The sequence below is a fragment of the Melanotaenia boesemani genome, chromosome 6 (genome assembly GCF_017639745.1).
Source record: "Melanotaenia boesemani isolate fMelBoe1 chromosome 6, fMelBoe1.pri, whole genome shotgun sequence".
Classification (NCBI taxonomy): domain Eukaryota; kingdom Metazoa; phylum Chordata; class Actinopteri; order Atheriniformes; family Melanotaeniidae; genus Melanotaenia; species Melanotaenia boesemani.
In genome coordinates, this window is record NC_055687.1 from 33,207,824 (window position 1) to 33,224,593 (window position 16,770).

At 39.2% G+C, this 16,770-nt stretch overlaps 1 protein-coding gene across 4 annotated transcripts in view; it reads right to left on the minus strand.

Moving 5' to 3' along the window:
• Positions 1 to 16,770, minus strand: part of LOC121641512 (neurocalcin-delta A) — a 90,224-nt gene that overhangs the window by 60,854 nt on the left and 12,600 nt on the right. The gene's annotated exons all lie outside the window — the stretch shown is intronic.

Below are 16,770 nucleotides of genomic sequence, written 5' to 3' on the forward strand. Positions count from 1 at the left end.
AACTTACAGACCAGTAAAAATAAATGATGGATAAAAACAGCACATGGTGTGGTGGTTAGCAAGAAGGTCGCTGGTTCGAGCCTCAGCTGGGGGAGGTTGGTACAGTGGCCTTTCATTGTGGAGTTTGCATGGTCTCTGTGTATGCATGGGTTCTCTACGGGTATTTGGCTTTCTCCCGCGTCCAAAGACATGCATGTTAGGTTAATTGGTGACTCTAAATTCTCCCTAGTAGTGACTGTATTGGACTGGTAACCTGTCCAGGGTGTACCCTGCTTCTAACCTGCTAAATGCTGGGTTAGGCTCCAGTTGCCCTGCAACCCTTCATTGGACAAAGTGGAATAGATAATGGATGGATGGATAAAAACAGCATTCTATTAATTTGTTATACAAACAGGATTTTTCTGGATTTAGCCCATGTGTGCTGGCAATGTGCAATCTTAATGATCTCTTTACAATGTAATGAATATGTTGTAGCCCTTTATTATGGTCAAAGATTTGAAAGGACGTTAATTTCTTGCATTGAGCCCTGCATGGAAGAAGAATTGAAAAGACGTGACAGTGAATGAATTCAGTTCATTATTATGCTTAAACCAAAAAAATCCGACATTTCCTTTAACGATTCATCAGCTCTTGATTTCACCAAGTAACAAGCTACTTTTTTCAAGTATGAGATGTGAGCCGTGACACTGAAGCCTGGAAAAATAGGAAACTTAGGAGAAAAGCTGCCTTCCATGTTACAACTGCTGGGGAAGAAAACAGCTCCTGAAGTTCGTGTCCTTTCACCTCCCCAGGCTCTCTCATCGAATACGACTATCCTGCCACAGCAAAGCTTGCTGGCCATGAACTCTGCAGGCACACACTGGGCTGTTTGTAACTGCAACGCGAACACATAGAGAGGAATAAATGGTTTGTAACCTCCCACTGAAGCAGAGTCACAAACAGAATAACTTTAGTTTGGACCTCAACTTCACAAAAACAAGATATCAGAAGAAATCACGTTTGGCTTCTGGTATCCGATCTGATACCTAATAGAGCTGCAGCCAATGATCCAATGAATATTGGATTTTTGGCTGATATCCGATATTTTACAAGTCATTTGGCTGATAACCGATCCCCCCCCCCCCCCCAAATCTAATTGCAAAGATTTTCTAGTTTCCTCTGTTGTGGAATAAAAAAAAAACAGTATTATTCTGCATACTCTGTCATATTGGTCTGTTTGGCAAATGCAGATGTAAAAAAAAAGTTGAAAATTATGTCATATTCACTTCTAAATAAGAAAAATATTTGAACTTTCATTACATACAATATGTCAAGTTGAATCTTGACAACTGTTTTTAAACAAAACAAGAAAGGTATGTGCATCCTATCCTACTTAAAACAGACTTGGATTATGTTCTCTCAGTCTCTCTCTGTTATTTATATCGGTTGAACGTCTGATATCTGATATTTAATTTTGAAGCTAATATCAGCCGATACTGATATCATGCCAATTGTATTGTGCTGCTCTAATTTTTCATTGATTATGCTCTTAACTATTGAATCAATTAATTGAGAAATCTTACAAATGAGTAATATTAACTTTCCAAAAGAAAAAGCTATTTTCCTTCTTTACATGAACCAGTCTTTTTTTTTTTTTAATGCAACAGATTTAATTTGAAATAATAAAAAAAAAATAAGGAAACAGTAAATACATTTCAGTGGACTGTATCTACGAAATACAGTAACATGAAATAAAATTAGGGTGTGAATGTAGTTTAAAACTAAGGCATAAATTATGCTTTCTGTCTTTGTTGAAGGTTTTCATACATTATTAGGATTAGTATTAACTAGAATTTACATACATGCAGAATTAGGACTGGTGATATGACCAAAAAACACATTTTCCTTAAACATGTAATATTAGCATAATTTTAGCAGTACTATAAGAGCACAAGATATTTCTTTCGACCTGAAGTCAAGCAGTTGTCAGCAGTTAGTGAATGTAAGTTTCTCTACATTCGTCTAAGCTTTCATTAACTCAAATCTTAATGAAGTTTCTTATTTGTTTTTTAAGCTAAAATACTATGTTATTAATTTGTGTCAATTACAACTAACAGGCATACTGAATAAATATAACCCTAATGTGAAACTTTAGCTTGTGTTCGTGCCACTCTGAGGACTGGAAACTTGGGGCTTTCTACTGAGATGCGGTTGCAGTGATGTAGTGATGGATTTCACCGAGAGGCCGTCATCAGTCAGCTTTATCCTGGGCTGCTTTCTATTTCATGAGAGCCAAATGATACAGATAACCAAGCACGCACATTAATGGTTGGAGCTGATTTGGTGTTGTTGACTATTTATTACAAGGAAGACACAGACTGCTGTGGACTGTTGACAACATTGGGAAGCAAATGCCCTCACATAGCACTGCATTAAAAGCAGGCATGATGTGGGGAACCACAAAGCAGTTGTGTTTCGTGCACCCAAATGGCTAGTAAGGGCCCTGCTAACGGTCATTTAAGAATCTTACTAATTAAATATGCATGTGTTTGTAATATGAGGGAAAATCCTGGCACCCAGTGAGATTGTGAAAAAGCCACAGCAGCTCCACATCTCTTGAAGAAGGCTAACAGTGAGCACAGCCGGTTTTGCCACTAAGTAGACTAAGCGACCGCTTAGGCCCCCACACCACTAAGGGGCCCCTATGGAAGAAGGTTGTTTCATTGAGCGTTTTATGGGCTATCTGGGGTAGAAAAAAGGGGGAAAAAAAAAAAGAAAAAAAAAGAAGGCTGACGAAGCAGCTGCGCAAAGACAAGGTAATTTCTTTTGCAATTATACTGTAAAGTAAGGTATCAGTCTGGTGATGATGAAGATCAGACAGATTAGACATGTGACAGCACTTTTTGAAAACGCGATTTGATTTAGCACTTGGTTGGGTACTGTTAGCCAGCAAAGCAGTTGTAGCTCAAGCTAGCCATAGGGTTGCCAACCATCCTGAAAATACGGAATTGTTCCTTATTTGACAATTAAATGTCTCCTCCCGACATTTTATTGGTTCAATAGGGACAGTCCGTATTGAATGCAATTTGTTCCGTAATTTTATAAATGTCCAACAATACGTCTGTCACACACACATCAACACTAAATTTAACAATTATGGACTAAATAAAACACAGGAAATACTCAGGCCAGCAAAATTGTTGTGGCGGTATCATAGACTGTATGGACGGAGCCTCCAAGACGTCACCTGCAGGTTTCTGAAGAGCAAAAGTGAAGCTTGTTGGGCGTTCCCACCGTCGCCATCTTGGTAGCGTCACGCGTGTCCCAAGTCCTGGAAAATCCAAAAATGGGCAAAGAGGTCGAGCTGAGAGGCGGACTGTGAAGGTGGGGGTGAATGATTGACAACCATCAAACTCCGAGCTGCCTGTAGCTAAGAGCTAACCGAGCTAACCCCGAGCAACAGTAGCTAACCAGCTAACGGAGGTAAGCGGGCTAAAGCTAAGGTGCGTTGTTAGCAGGCTAAAAACCGCGGTTGTGCTGCACTTTCCCTTCTTTCCACAAATATTGGATACCTGTCAATCAAAAGGAAATGCCCCTAATTAAGCTGCATTTTCAAGATTAAATAACATCCAAACAGATGAGTTAGAAAAAAATTCACCCCCCTCACAGTTGTCATGAAGGTAAACTTGACCTATTAATCCTAAAATGATTTTTGTACCAGGCTTTAAACATGTTTATTTCTGCTGTGAAGTTGGTCTTTTTAACATGGAAGTCTATAGAGATTGACTCTGTTTTGGAGCCAGCCCCTAGCGGATGAGGGGTGAACTGCAATTTTTTGCACTTCCGCATAGGCTTCACATTTTACAGGTTGCCGCTTGGGCGGGATCTAGGCAGGACCCCCCTGCTTGCGGCCTAGATCCCGCCACATGTGTTGTGTTCACGGTTGCCTAGAGACAGATGCCACGTACCGGCACTGCTCGCAACATGCCTTTTCAAAATGTCCTCTGCCCCCGATACTCCACCATGTCCTTGAAAACGAAAACACCTTAGCTGGACAGCGTCAGTGGCGATATTTACAGGACAAATTGTAAAATGTGTTGGGTTGTGTTTTTACTGACGGGCGACATCAGACATCATGCATCCGGAGAACACTGGAGGCACATAAGAACACAGAAGACTAGAGCGTCAGTGTTCCAGTTCTTCACCTTCCAATCGTCTCCTGAGACGGATCTGGCATGGGACATCACACCATGATTGATCCATGTCTGGAATTTAGGATGATGAGTTTTTAAAGTCGAATAAATGATCATTTATTTAATATACAGCAGTATTAGCCATCATAAATATTATATGTCCATTTAAAGAAAAAGTCAGACTAATGGATTAACAGGTAATAAATAAATGTTGAGAAAACATTTATTTTTAAAAAATAACTTAGCTATAACTTTAAGAGTTACATTAAATTCTCAATGTATTTAGTTTATATTTTAAAAATTCAAACAGATCTGCTTTAGTTACTGGTGCTACTGCCGTGTGGTAGATTATACAGTATCTCTTTAACTAAGTTAAGTGATAACTAGGTTGTGTGCATATGGTATTTTGCAATAGATTTTCCTCTTGTATGTTAAATAGGGATGCATGTTATTACAGCTTTATGGAGCCTAATTAACAGAGCTTTATATGCAATAATGTTGCACAATAATCAATGTGTTCACTGGTAATAAAGCATTTCAAGCTTTAAGTATAACAAATTGCTTTGTTGATCACCCCTTTACTAAAAAGACTGGCACAAAATAAAACACACCACTGCTGCGGGTTGCCCACCCCACGGGAGTCGATCTGTGGTGATCGTGGCACTCAGGAGCTGTGGTTGGCGTCCCTTATTTTCCCTTCTGAAACTTGGCAACCCTAGCTAGAGGAAACCTAGAATTATCCCAAATACACAAGTGATCATCCTTATTTACTGCAACAATTTATCAATCATTGTTACTTCCCAGTGCAATATACCATGACTTAGGGCGTTACATTTACCTAAAAACTTTGTTCATGGCATGAAGGGGTAGGGCCCCCAAAACTTTTTCTGCTTAAGGTCCTCTGAAGCCTAGAGCCGCCTCTGCAGTGAGGGCCGGTGTGGGTTTAATATGCCAGAGAACTTCTTTTATCCTGTATTCACAGACAAAAAATCCTGTTCTTCTGTAATAATCCAACTTTACTTCAGCACCTTGCAGTCAAACACCACTGAGGGAAAGAAAAAGCTAAGATTTGTAAGACGGATAAGAGTCCATCCATTAAAATGCATTCCAACAACATTTCCCTCAATCCACCGAAGCTTTCACATCAAGGCTTGTTATTTCTCTTGGTTTTGAGAGCTGCTTTGACTCAGGGCAATTTTTATAGTTCCATGAGTGAAAGCAGAACCACCTCACACACAAACATACTGTACGATTATGGACACCGCAGACTGTCCGATACATGAGCACATTTCACGCACCATTTGTGACTAAAACAAACAATAATGACCTAGTAGTTGGCCTGGCTGATGACCATATATGGAATGCAACTTCTGGCTCAAATAACAAAATTACTCGGGAGGGAAAAAAGAAGAAAGTGCTACGACAAACTAAAAATAGAACCAAAAATCCATGACGGAGGCCAGTTTTTGTTTTCAAAAGATCAGATTCAAAACCATGACATCATCTCAGAGCCATTCAAGCAGCTACCCACAGTGGCGCTTCAACCATTGTAGCAGCGTGCCCTTTCTGATTTATCCTTTTTGTGGAGATTACAGTATGTTATTTTTCAGTTAGTGAAAGCCACTGAGGAAGTGGTGAGCTCTCCTGCGGAGACACATGGCTTCAGTCTGAGCACAGCACAGAGAGGGAGACATAAAGGAAATACATGCACTGAGATACTGACAGCGCAGAGTCTAGAGAGCTCATGTTGTCTTTGAACAAAATGTCACACCAGGGAAACCTCAGCCTTTCACTGGTGCCATGGCAACATGCTCCGTGCATATGGAGGTAGATAAAAAAAAGCAGCAGAATCAGGTGTAAAGCCATAACGCTATGCAAGTCAGACAGAACTCAAAAACCCTTTTCTCTGGGTGTTCTGTCCATAAAACAACAGTAGCTGTGTCAAATAAGCAGTAAGATTGTGTAATTCAAGGGAGTGACATTTCATTAGGTTCTAATTCTGTTAAATTCATGAGAATGAAACACCCACTAACCAAACAGCACTGACACTAACGGCTCTACAGAAAAATCACAGGATTCAAGTACTTGAATATGTTTAGGAACGACCACATAAAGTCACTGGCCACTCTATCAGGTCCACCTTGCTGGTACCAGGATGGACCCCCTTTCCCTTCAGAACTGCCTTAATTCTTGGTGGGATAGATTGAACAAGGCGTTGGAAACATTTGCTCCATGTTGACATGACAGCATCACACAGTTGCTGCAGGTTTGTCGGCTGCATCCATGATGAGAATCTCCCGTTCCACCACATCCCAAAGCTGCTCTACTGGACTGAGATCTGGTGGCTGTGGAGGCCGTTGGAGTCCAGTGAACTCATCGTCATGTTCTAGAAAGCAGGTGGAGATGATCTGAGCTTTGTGACCTGGTGCATTATCCTGCTGGAAGAAGCCATCAGAAGATTTGTGATGTGCGATACCACTCATTTTCTTTCCGATATGATACCAAGTAAAATTCAAGTCACTATCGGTGATACCGATCTGATACCGATACTTTGTACAGAAATTTAAAGTGTTTGGAAAATCACCTTCAAAGCAACCTACGGAAAAGAAGTGGTAGTTACATTTTTATAGAATACTTTGTGACTCAAACTGAAATTACCAGTAAAATTCATAGATAAATATATAAATACAGCACCTGTCCCTCTAATTTCCTCCTCTTCCTCATCATAATTTAATTATATACTGTGTTATGGTTTACTCTCATGTCTAAAGGGGTTTGTGGTGTTGCTATAGATAAAGATATAGCCGCGCCCCTACGCTGGGCCATTTCACTCATGACTTTGGCAAGTAGTTCCTGTCAACTGGGTATAACTTGGAGAAGGTCCTGATAGTATAGTTATTTTCCACTGTATTATTGTTTGTGATAGACAGTATTTTTACCAAAGCAGTAAAATATCAAACGCTGGCATCGGTAGTATTGATATTTTGGTATCGAGTCCCACATCACGACAGAAGATGCTACACTGTGGTCATAAAGGGATGGACATGGTCAGCAACAATACTCAAGTAGGCTGTGGTGGTTAAACCAGACCACGTTGGTACCAAGAGGTAGCCTGAACTGTGAATACAAGACATGATGGATTCATGCTTTCATCTTTTTTACACCAAATTCTTAACCCTCCATCTGAAATTTGGTGAGTGTGTGTGAATTGTAGCCTCAGTTTCCTGTTCTTAGCTGACAGGAGGCATCCGGTGTGGTTTTCTGCTGCTGTAGCCCATCTGCTTCAAGGCTGGACGTGTTGTATGTTCAGAGGTGCTGTTCTGCATGTCTCAGTTGGAACCAGTGCTTATTTGACTTGTTGCATTTCTTTCATCTCCAACCAGTCTGCCCATTCTCCTCTGACCTCTGACATCAACAAGACATTCTGCTGCTTACTGGATATTTTCTTTACTTCAGACCATTCTCTGTAAACCCTAGAGATGGTTGTGTGTGAAAATCATAGTAGATACTAAGACCAATAACCATACCTTGTTCAAAATCACTTAAATCCCCTTTCTTTCTCATTCTGATGCTCAGTTTGAACTTCAGTAAGTTGTCTTCATCATGTCTACATGATTAAATGTAATGAGTTGCTGCCACATGATTGGTTGGTTAGAAATTTGTGTTAAGCAGTTTAACATAAAGTAATGGGTGACTTTATGGTTAATAGGGCTGCTAATGCTATTCTGATGGTCGATTAGTCACCGACATTGACTAGTCGACCAATCGGATTATGTATCTCATTACTGTTAAATGGATCTTATTTCACTTTCAGCTTTTAAATCTTGCATGAGGTTGTTATGTAAGTCCGACGTGCCTCCTCTTTAAATGTTCGAGCATTGCAAACGTACTTCCGTGGTACGCAAGGTCCACTTTACAAATCTCACATGTATTTAATTTATTTTGTAAGTTTAACATGAAGTTATTTCAGACTTTTAACGTCCTCTGCTGCCATTTTGTTCCCTGGTCCGCCGCCATACTTTTACCCCATTGTGGACTTTATTGCACATGTGCAACTCTCAGCAGAGATAGGGAAGAAGACGATGTCTCACTCTGTAGATTTTTTTGTTTTTGCTGGCAATAATCAACTGTTAAGTTCATTGTCGACAATGTCGACTAATCGTTGCAACCCTAATGGTAATATAATTGTCATAAAACTGTGCTATTGGATTATTTCTCTATTTCCTCTTTAATAATGTCACTCTTATATTCCTGCCATGTAGTCACTTGTTTGCTTTGCTGTAGCATCATCAATGTCCTTGGTCATGGTTGCTCACATGATGGAGTGGAACAATGATTCCAACCATATGGAAATTAGACATACCAATGCTGTATTTTATGAAAATGAATTACAAATTGCTCACCACAAAACAAATCAGTACAGCCAACCTGTAGTGCAGCTGCAAGGAGGTAGCTTGCTGTTTACAGAGAGGACCGACTCTACATGGTTTGGACAGATATTTCACATTATTGTGTCAAAAGAATTGGCTCACAAATTCCCTCCCTGACAATCACAACAATCCATAATGATGATGTGCAGTGAAATAGTGACGGGTAGTGATTTTTTAATGATTATTTAATTGTTATAAATAAAATAGTTTATCTAACTATTTTTTTTTTAGATGCGATTATCTTATTTTAACCAGCACCTGAATAAGTTTCTACCATCACAAGGTTGCATTAATTTACCAAACTGTTTGCCAAACACCAGGAAAAACAACTTAAAATTTCACTGCTGCTTGGATCTGGTACAAAGTATGTGGTACTATGAGCTTCAAAGCTAATGGAGTACTAATATAATGAACATGACAAAAACTGCCGAAAAGCAATGTGTAGAACCACTTTAAGAAAATAAAAATGAGAGCTGAGTTCAGTTTTAACGTCTGTCAGGTAGAGCTAGCATATCATAAGTCTAATATGAATATGCAGTTCTTTGAGAGCAAAACATCCAATAAAAAGTCCATCGACAAATCAGCAGTCAATGGCAGCTTTGATACCAGATGACGTTTGAGGTGGGGGCTCATTCACGCCAGGATTCGTTTGGGTGGGGAATGTAAAAAAAACTGGTGCACCTTCCTGCAGGTTGGTTTGCTTTCACATTACACGTTATTCATGCAGACCGAATATCCTGAGCAACGTCGTGCAGGTACAACTCTTCGCTAGGGGGAGTGAACTTTTCCAAATAGGCCTGCACAGAATGTCTCATATTTTCACCTTCCATTCAAAATAATGACAAATTCTTTTAGATATTTGGGGATGGTGGTCACATAAAGTATAAGCAGTCTGTTTGCTGCTAACTTTAAGCCACTACTTGAACACACTATTCATTATTTGGAAAGGTAGCCCCATCTCCACATCACCCTGACAGGCTGAATCATTGCTATAAAAATGAACATCCTTCCAAAATTTCTATTTTTCTTTCAAACTATTCCTATAGGTTTGCATGACTTGAATGTTAGTGACGTTCTTGAGTGGCAAAAAGATGAACAAAGCACGCGTACTGTGTAAAATATGGTCTGCTGTGAGAAAACAGTATGGATGGCATAATAGTTCCCTGCTCGCTCTTGTCTGTTCAAGCCATCTTTTCTCTCCATCTGTTATGGATAATTCTTTTGACATTTGGAAACGTAGTGGCAAAATTAATATGAACGCTCTATTCATAGATAAAATATTTCCCAGTTTTTTACTTTTGTAGACGAACTTCCATTTACCACAATCACACCTTTTCAAATTCTTCCAGATTCATAGTTATGTTAAAACAAACATACCTTCTTATCCCAATCTACCTGTGGAGTCCCTTTAGAATCTCTGTTTTACTTTAAACCTTCCAAGAGACAAGCTATTTCCTTCATTTATAATCTATTGTCCAATCAACAAAGCCTCTCATGAGAATTTATACAGTCTGCTTGGGAGGGTGATTTGGGGGTGCACACAGCCTCAATCTGTGCTCGACATGGTCTTATCCAATTTAAGATATTGCATCACTCTGGTAATGCAAAAAGAGATTCTTCTCAGTTGGAAAAATCCTCAACCACCAAGCTGGTCTCAGTGGCTAAGAGAGCTCATACAGTTCTTTAAACTTGAAAAGTTGAGATTTACAATAGGTGGCTCCTCAGGTAACTTTTCATGGACTATATAAGAACTAGGCTTTGATTCTCCTCTTTTCTTAGAGGCATCTCAGATACAGTACTGGTCCAACAACTATATACCCTGTATCCATTTGCTTCTTAGCCCATCACAATGTACTAATCTTTCTCTTTTTCTTTTTGTGCAACTGCAACATGCAAATGTTTGTTTTGTTTGTATGCTTGTTTGTTTGTTTTGCTGCCATGTCTGTCAGTGTACTTGTTTCACTTGTATTGCCCCTCTATGTAAAGTTGTTCATTTTTCTTGAAATAAAAAAATAAAAAAAAGAAATAATGGGAAAAAAAAGTATGTGTAAATGGTGATACTAGCAACATGATGCCAGCCAACACCAAACACCTGCTGGGGTGAGTTGTTGGAGTATTTGAATGAATGGATTTTTGCTTAAAAAGCAAAAATAACCAATAACCTACTCTAAGGGTTTGGGTTATTGGGCTCTGTGATTGCAGATAATAATCTGCAGTCTCTCTTGTTATTTAGGAAGGACTTTTCCAAAGACAATGCAGAAATCTGAGGGCTGGATGTATATTGAAACAGTGTTAAAAACAACATAAAGCACAGAGACGCAAACAGAGAAGGATGTAACAATGTATTTCTAATCTCCCTGGACACTGTCCCAGGCAGTGTGGGTGTCTGGACGAGACACGCTTGCTTGCTCATTCGCTCATCTGCTCAATAAAACTGGGCTGCGGCTGCAGCATGCTGCCTTCCTTCCATATTTGCTGTGGTTACCTCCCACATGTAACCCCCCTCCTCTTATTCCCTTTCTCTCACGCTCCCCTACTTGTGGTACAACGGCTGCTGTGGTTTCATTATCATTCCACTCATAAAACTGTCGCTCCAAGAATCTTTCATCCCGGCTGTAGTGCACACTGGGTAGCAAACTGGAACATTATCCAAAGAAAATGTGGGCCCAAAGGGGGCGTGTATCCACCTGTATATAGGTTGGCAAATTTAAGGTTTGAATAGTTTAAAACAGGGCCAGCCTGAGCAAATGAGCCCGCAATGATGCATTTGTGGCTTAATGAACTTGTTTTTGAAAGTACCAGGAAACATAAGCAGAAAAAAAGACAAATTTAAGTAAACAACATGCAATCTTCCACAATAAAATAACCCAAATCACAGCCGAATTGTCCTGGACCTTTTACATTAGTGAACATCAGACTCTGTAGTGCTTCATGGTGCAAAACACTATGCCCATGCACCATATCACAGAGGTAGTAGCCTGCAAGAGAAATTAATAAACCAGTATTATCTGTCACACAACCAAAATGAAAATAGCAATCAATCTTTTTTTTGTTGTTGTGTGTGCTACCATTTTTATTTAAATTTTTTTTTTATCTCTTTTGCATTACCTCACAATACTTTTGTGTTTCCTTGTAAAAACATGGCTACGAGTGTGCACTCCTGTTTGCTACGTTTCTTTAGGTGTTTCTGGTCTGCATCTTTCCTAACCCACACAAACTCCTGACATTATGTCCATATGAACAGAGGAAGTATGTTGTTGTAACGTAGCGCTTTAACGTATTAATTACAAGTACAGATGAAGCAGTTTGCTGTAAACTGAAACAGTATCAAGCATGTTGCTGCTTTACTGTCTTGGCTGCTTGTGCTTTGCTTTATGTTTGTATTTAGAATAAAAAGTGTAAATGATACTGTTCATTTACTAAATAAACCCCAATTTCCATTAATTTTAATGACAGAATCATTTAACTGCTCATTACTGTTTATTATGAAGAATGCAGATGCAGACCAGAAACACAAAAAAAGGCGGCGTTAACAGGTTGTGTGCACTCTCTTGTAGTCAGTGTTGGTTGGATAATTTATTTTCTGCGAGCGTTCCCCGTGGTTCCCAGAGGTCTCTGTACATTTGCAACTATCTTATTTTAAATTTTGATATTTTGACATTTTAAGTGCTCTTATTTAACATTTTATTTGATTTTTATTCCCATTTTTTAATTTTGTTTCCTTGTGTTTTTACAGAATTTATTTTTTATTTATATAAAATTATTAATGTAAATGTGAATGTGAATGAATAAATATAAGCATTAACGGGTTAACAATAGAGGCCAAACAAATACACCCAACGTTCATCATTATTATTTCAATGATAAATCTTGAGATCAACTTTTTTTTGACGCTGACATTTATATGACCCCTAAAAATCCCTTTGAATGGGGGTTTGCTTCTAGCTTTTCACACTTGTCTGCCAGACAGCCACCATGGTATTCTCACACAGCGGGGAAAGCCCTGTGCTAATTCAGGGCATGTCCATGGCCTTCTGACTAAAAGGCAAAGACAAATTTATTTGTATAGCACATTTCATGTACAAGATAATTCAAACTGTTTTACATAAATCATTACAGCAGGGTGCAGACAAGTGCATAAAAAAAATTAAATAAATAAAGATTAAAAGAAATGCTATTAATGAAATAAAAGCAGAAGGAATATGCTAAAATAAAATAGATAAAATGCAATAAATAAAGTTAAAGACAATATTAAAATATGATTCCAGCTTAAAAGAACCAGATGTAGATTTTGACTTCTAAATAAAAACTACTGAAATGCAGCAGAGAACAGGTGGTTCTTCAACCTTGATTTAAATTAACTGAGTGTTTCAGCTGATCTGAGGCTTTCTGGGAGTTTGTTCCAGACATGTGGAGCATAGAAACTGAATGCAGCTTCTCCATGTCTAGCCAGTATTTAAAGCCAAAGCCTGTCAGCGAAGCTTAGCAACTCCTCTCAACTAACAATTTTGCAGCTACTGATGCTTCTGAAAAGCTCCCTGGCTTCAACACAGGGAGGTCACTGAACTGGTGAGGAGTGTGTGTGATACAGAGTGTAGCAGTGTGTGAAGTTTTAGCACTTTGGATTAAAACCACATGCATGTCAGCAAGTTTTTGAGCCTTGTTTTGCCTTAACTTGTCACCACTGTATAAAACTGTATTTCATCATATGGTTTCACCTATTTGTCTTTTAAGTCTATACTAGTATAGTCTATAATAGTCTATTTTTGACTGGGAGACTATTATGCCCCACTGGATCATCTATGTGAGAGTTGTGCTGGGCGACATGACCTAAATCATAAGTATGTATGTTTCAAAATTTTACTAGTTTCACTGTATTTGATGGTATATTTTTTCATCTCTTATGCTATTTCCACAAGCTGAGAAAAGAATTACTGTGGTACATGGGCTAGAATAGTCTAATACAGGGGTGCCCAAAGTCGGTCCTCGAGGGCTGCTGTCCTGCAGATTTTCCAATGTTTCCTGCTTCAACACATCTGACTCAAATGAAATAGATCCAACAGCCCATTAAGTTGTGCACAATGACTCAGCAATTTAAGTCAGGTGGTTGTGGAGCAGGGACACATCAGGATTGTGGCCCTTGAGGTTCGGAGCTGTGCACCCCTGGTCTAATACATTGTCATGAGAAATGTACGTTGTTAATTTGAAAAACATTCACAGTGTTGTCTTTCTCCACAGTACTTGGCAGAGTCGTGTCTTTACTTATATGGAAACTGCTGGTTATCTTGATCTATCGCTTCCTTTTTTTTTTTAATTTTTTTTTTACTGTAGACGGTACTTTTAACAGCCAGTATGTTTAGTAAAATCTGACTTGAGTATCTTCCAGCTTTTTCAGGTTTACCTGAGGATGATCTCAGTTTCATGCATTCTTGGTACTCCAAGACATGTTCGCAGCTCAGATGGTGCCCCAAATTGCTCATTTTGCTGCATCCAGTGACAAACAGTTTCCTTCTGCATCACATTCTCAGAGTTGTTTAGGCTGGTTTAGTTGTTTTCGGTATGAACTGGTACACTGCCCAGCACTACCTCTTTGTGTGTCTCTGTTTAAGCACATGTATTTAGCTTGCATATGCACACTTTTTTCAAACAGCTGACAAACGGCTTAACATAATCTCGCCTAATGTAATGGCAGTGATACTGGAAGATGATACCATGGCAACCTGCATATACTGACTAACCAGCTGTTTCCATCAGTAGTTTTTTTTTTTTTTTTTTTTCTTGTGTAATGGTATTTATGTTGTAGCAGATTGGTTCAGGGAGTGTGAGACATCATTTCCAGACACAGATCGACCACTTTTAAATATGCTGGAGATTCAATGCGGCTGATTCTTCCATCATCAATAAAATGTCTTGGAAAATTCCCTGTAGCTATTAATTTTTTATTTATTTATTTTTTTTGTACAATATGACGAGGGAATTGGTTCTACAACAGTAATTCTTCTCTCAATACGTGGAAAACGTGGTTAGCACCTAGTCATACAGAAAAATAAAACAAAAAACAAAGATGAAATACCATAAAATCTAGGATTTTGAAAACTACTCTGACATAACTGGTCATAACAATACAAAAAGGAATATGTGATGGAGGGATAGATCCCTGTAGCCGTCCCGCCATCATCTTACTCAAGGGACACTAAAGGTAATTCAGGTTTAAGAGGCACAGTTAAAATACTATTTTTGACTTCAGGAGTATATTGAGTTCTGAAATAAAGCACTGATTTACAGCCCTTTTCAAACTCGGGGGCCCAATCCCCATGGGGGTCCCAAGACAATGTAAGAAGATTGCCAGATCATTGTAGTAAAATAAATAAATAAATAAATAAAATAAAATAAAATTTAGAAAATGTTTTAGATCGTAGTTTTGGTTTATTAAAATGAAAAAGAGACAGGAGCTGTTATGAAAGAGGTTGTGTTTCTAAAATCTAAAAGACCGTTTACCTAAATCTGTCATCAAATTTAATGTCTTTCATTTTTTTGATCCAACACATCTCACAGATGGGAAATGCACAGCCGTGATGACTCACAGGTCAAAGAAGGGCATTGGACCAATCACAAGACCAGGTGCCAGCAATCAGTCATCTGAGAACTGCAGGCTTATCCTCATTCGAGACACAGTCCCTACATACAGGACTCCTTCTTTCTCTAATTCTTTAAATGTAGATGCCAGACAGATTTTGTGTTTAAATGTCAGCTTAATTTAATCATCAAAATTTTTTTTGTAATTGCAAAAATGTCCACACAGCTATGAAATCCTGCAGCTTAAGTTAAACCCCTGAGTTCAACTGATTTTCACTATTTTACGAATTTAAATTGTGCTCACTTGTAGCTGCGTAAAAACTCAAAAAAAAAATAAAAAAATAAAAAAGAAGCATTAAAAAGACACAGCAGGATGAATACATATCTACACATTAGTTAACAGGTAAGTAACATGACTGGCATAAAAAGAGCACCTTAGACAGGCAGAGTCTCTCACATGTAAAATCTCTCAGGATCTCATCTCAGGAACACGTTCAGAAATGCCGACACAAATTGCTGCCCCATCCACAAACATGCCCATGGGGTCCAGTCGGGCTCAGCTTGAAAAGGTGACATGGACCACCTTCCTGTGGGCTCAGGGCAGGTAGGGGTCAGAGGCAATGGCGGGGGACCCTGGCGATCTGATCCTTGGCTGCAGAAGCTAAATCTAGGGATGTGGAATGTCACATCCCTAGGCAGTTCCGGCTAGATATAGCTGGATTCACCTCGATGCACAGCTTGGGCTCTGGAACTACTGTCCTCGAGAGGAGCTGGACCCTCTTCCATTCTAGAGTTGCTCCAGGTGAGAGGCGCCGAGCAGGTGTGGGCATACTCATTAGGTGTTTCCATTACCCCTAGAATTATGCAAAAGCTAAATATCGCAATAAAAAAACAGTAATGGAAACACCTACATTTCAAAAAACCCTGTCAAATATAGCTAAAAAGTTTTTATGCTCTCATGAGGTGGTTTTTCAGATGTGTCGAAATAGAAGTATATCGCAAAAGTGTAACAGAAACACTTCTTGCATTTATGCTTCACTGGAAGTGACGTAGCGGGTCACGTGACCAGTTCATTTCAAATAGAGATGACGCAGTCTGAGTAGATGGAAATCTTTTTACAAATAATTAAAGAAAAAAATATAATTGTCATCCTTGATAGCAAACAATGGCGAAATGGAAGAGCTTTACAAAGATTTAGAAATCTCTATCCTCCTCAAAGTGGAGTCTCGCGGGATAAGATTTTACGAGCTAAGCACCATTCAATGGAAACACCTGCAAATCGCAATTGCACTTTATTGAAATGTTAGAAATATCGCTTTTATTTTGCGAAATGGAAAAGTAGCTGCTGTCCCCCGACTAGCAGCCTGTACGTTGGGGTTTACCCCAGTGGGCGAGGGTAGCCTCCCCTCCGCCGTCAGGTGGGGGTCCTGACATGTTTGTGCTTATGCACCGAACAGCAGTTCAGAGTACCCACCATTTTTGGAGTCCTTGGATGGGGTGTTGGACAGCACTCCTGGGGACTTCGTCGTTCTGCCAGGGGAATTCAATGCTCACGTTTGGCAATGACAGTGAGACCCGGAGGGGTGTGATTG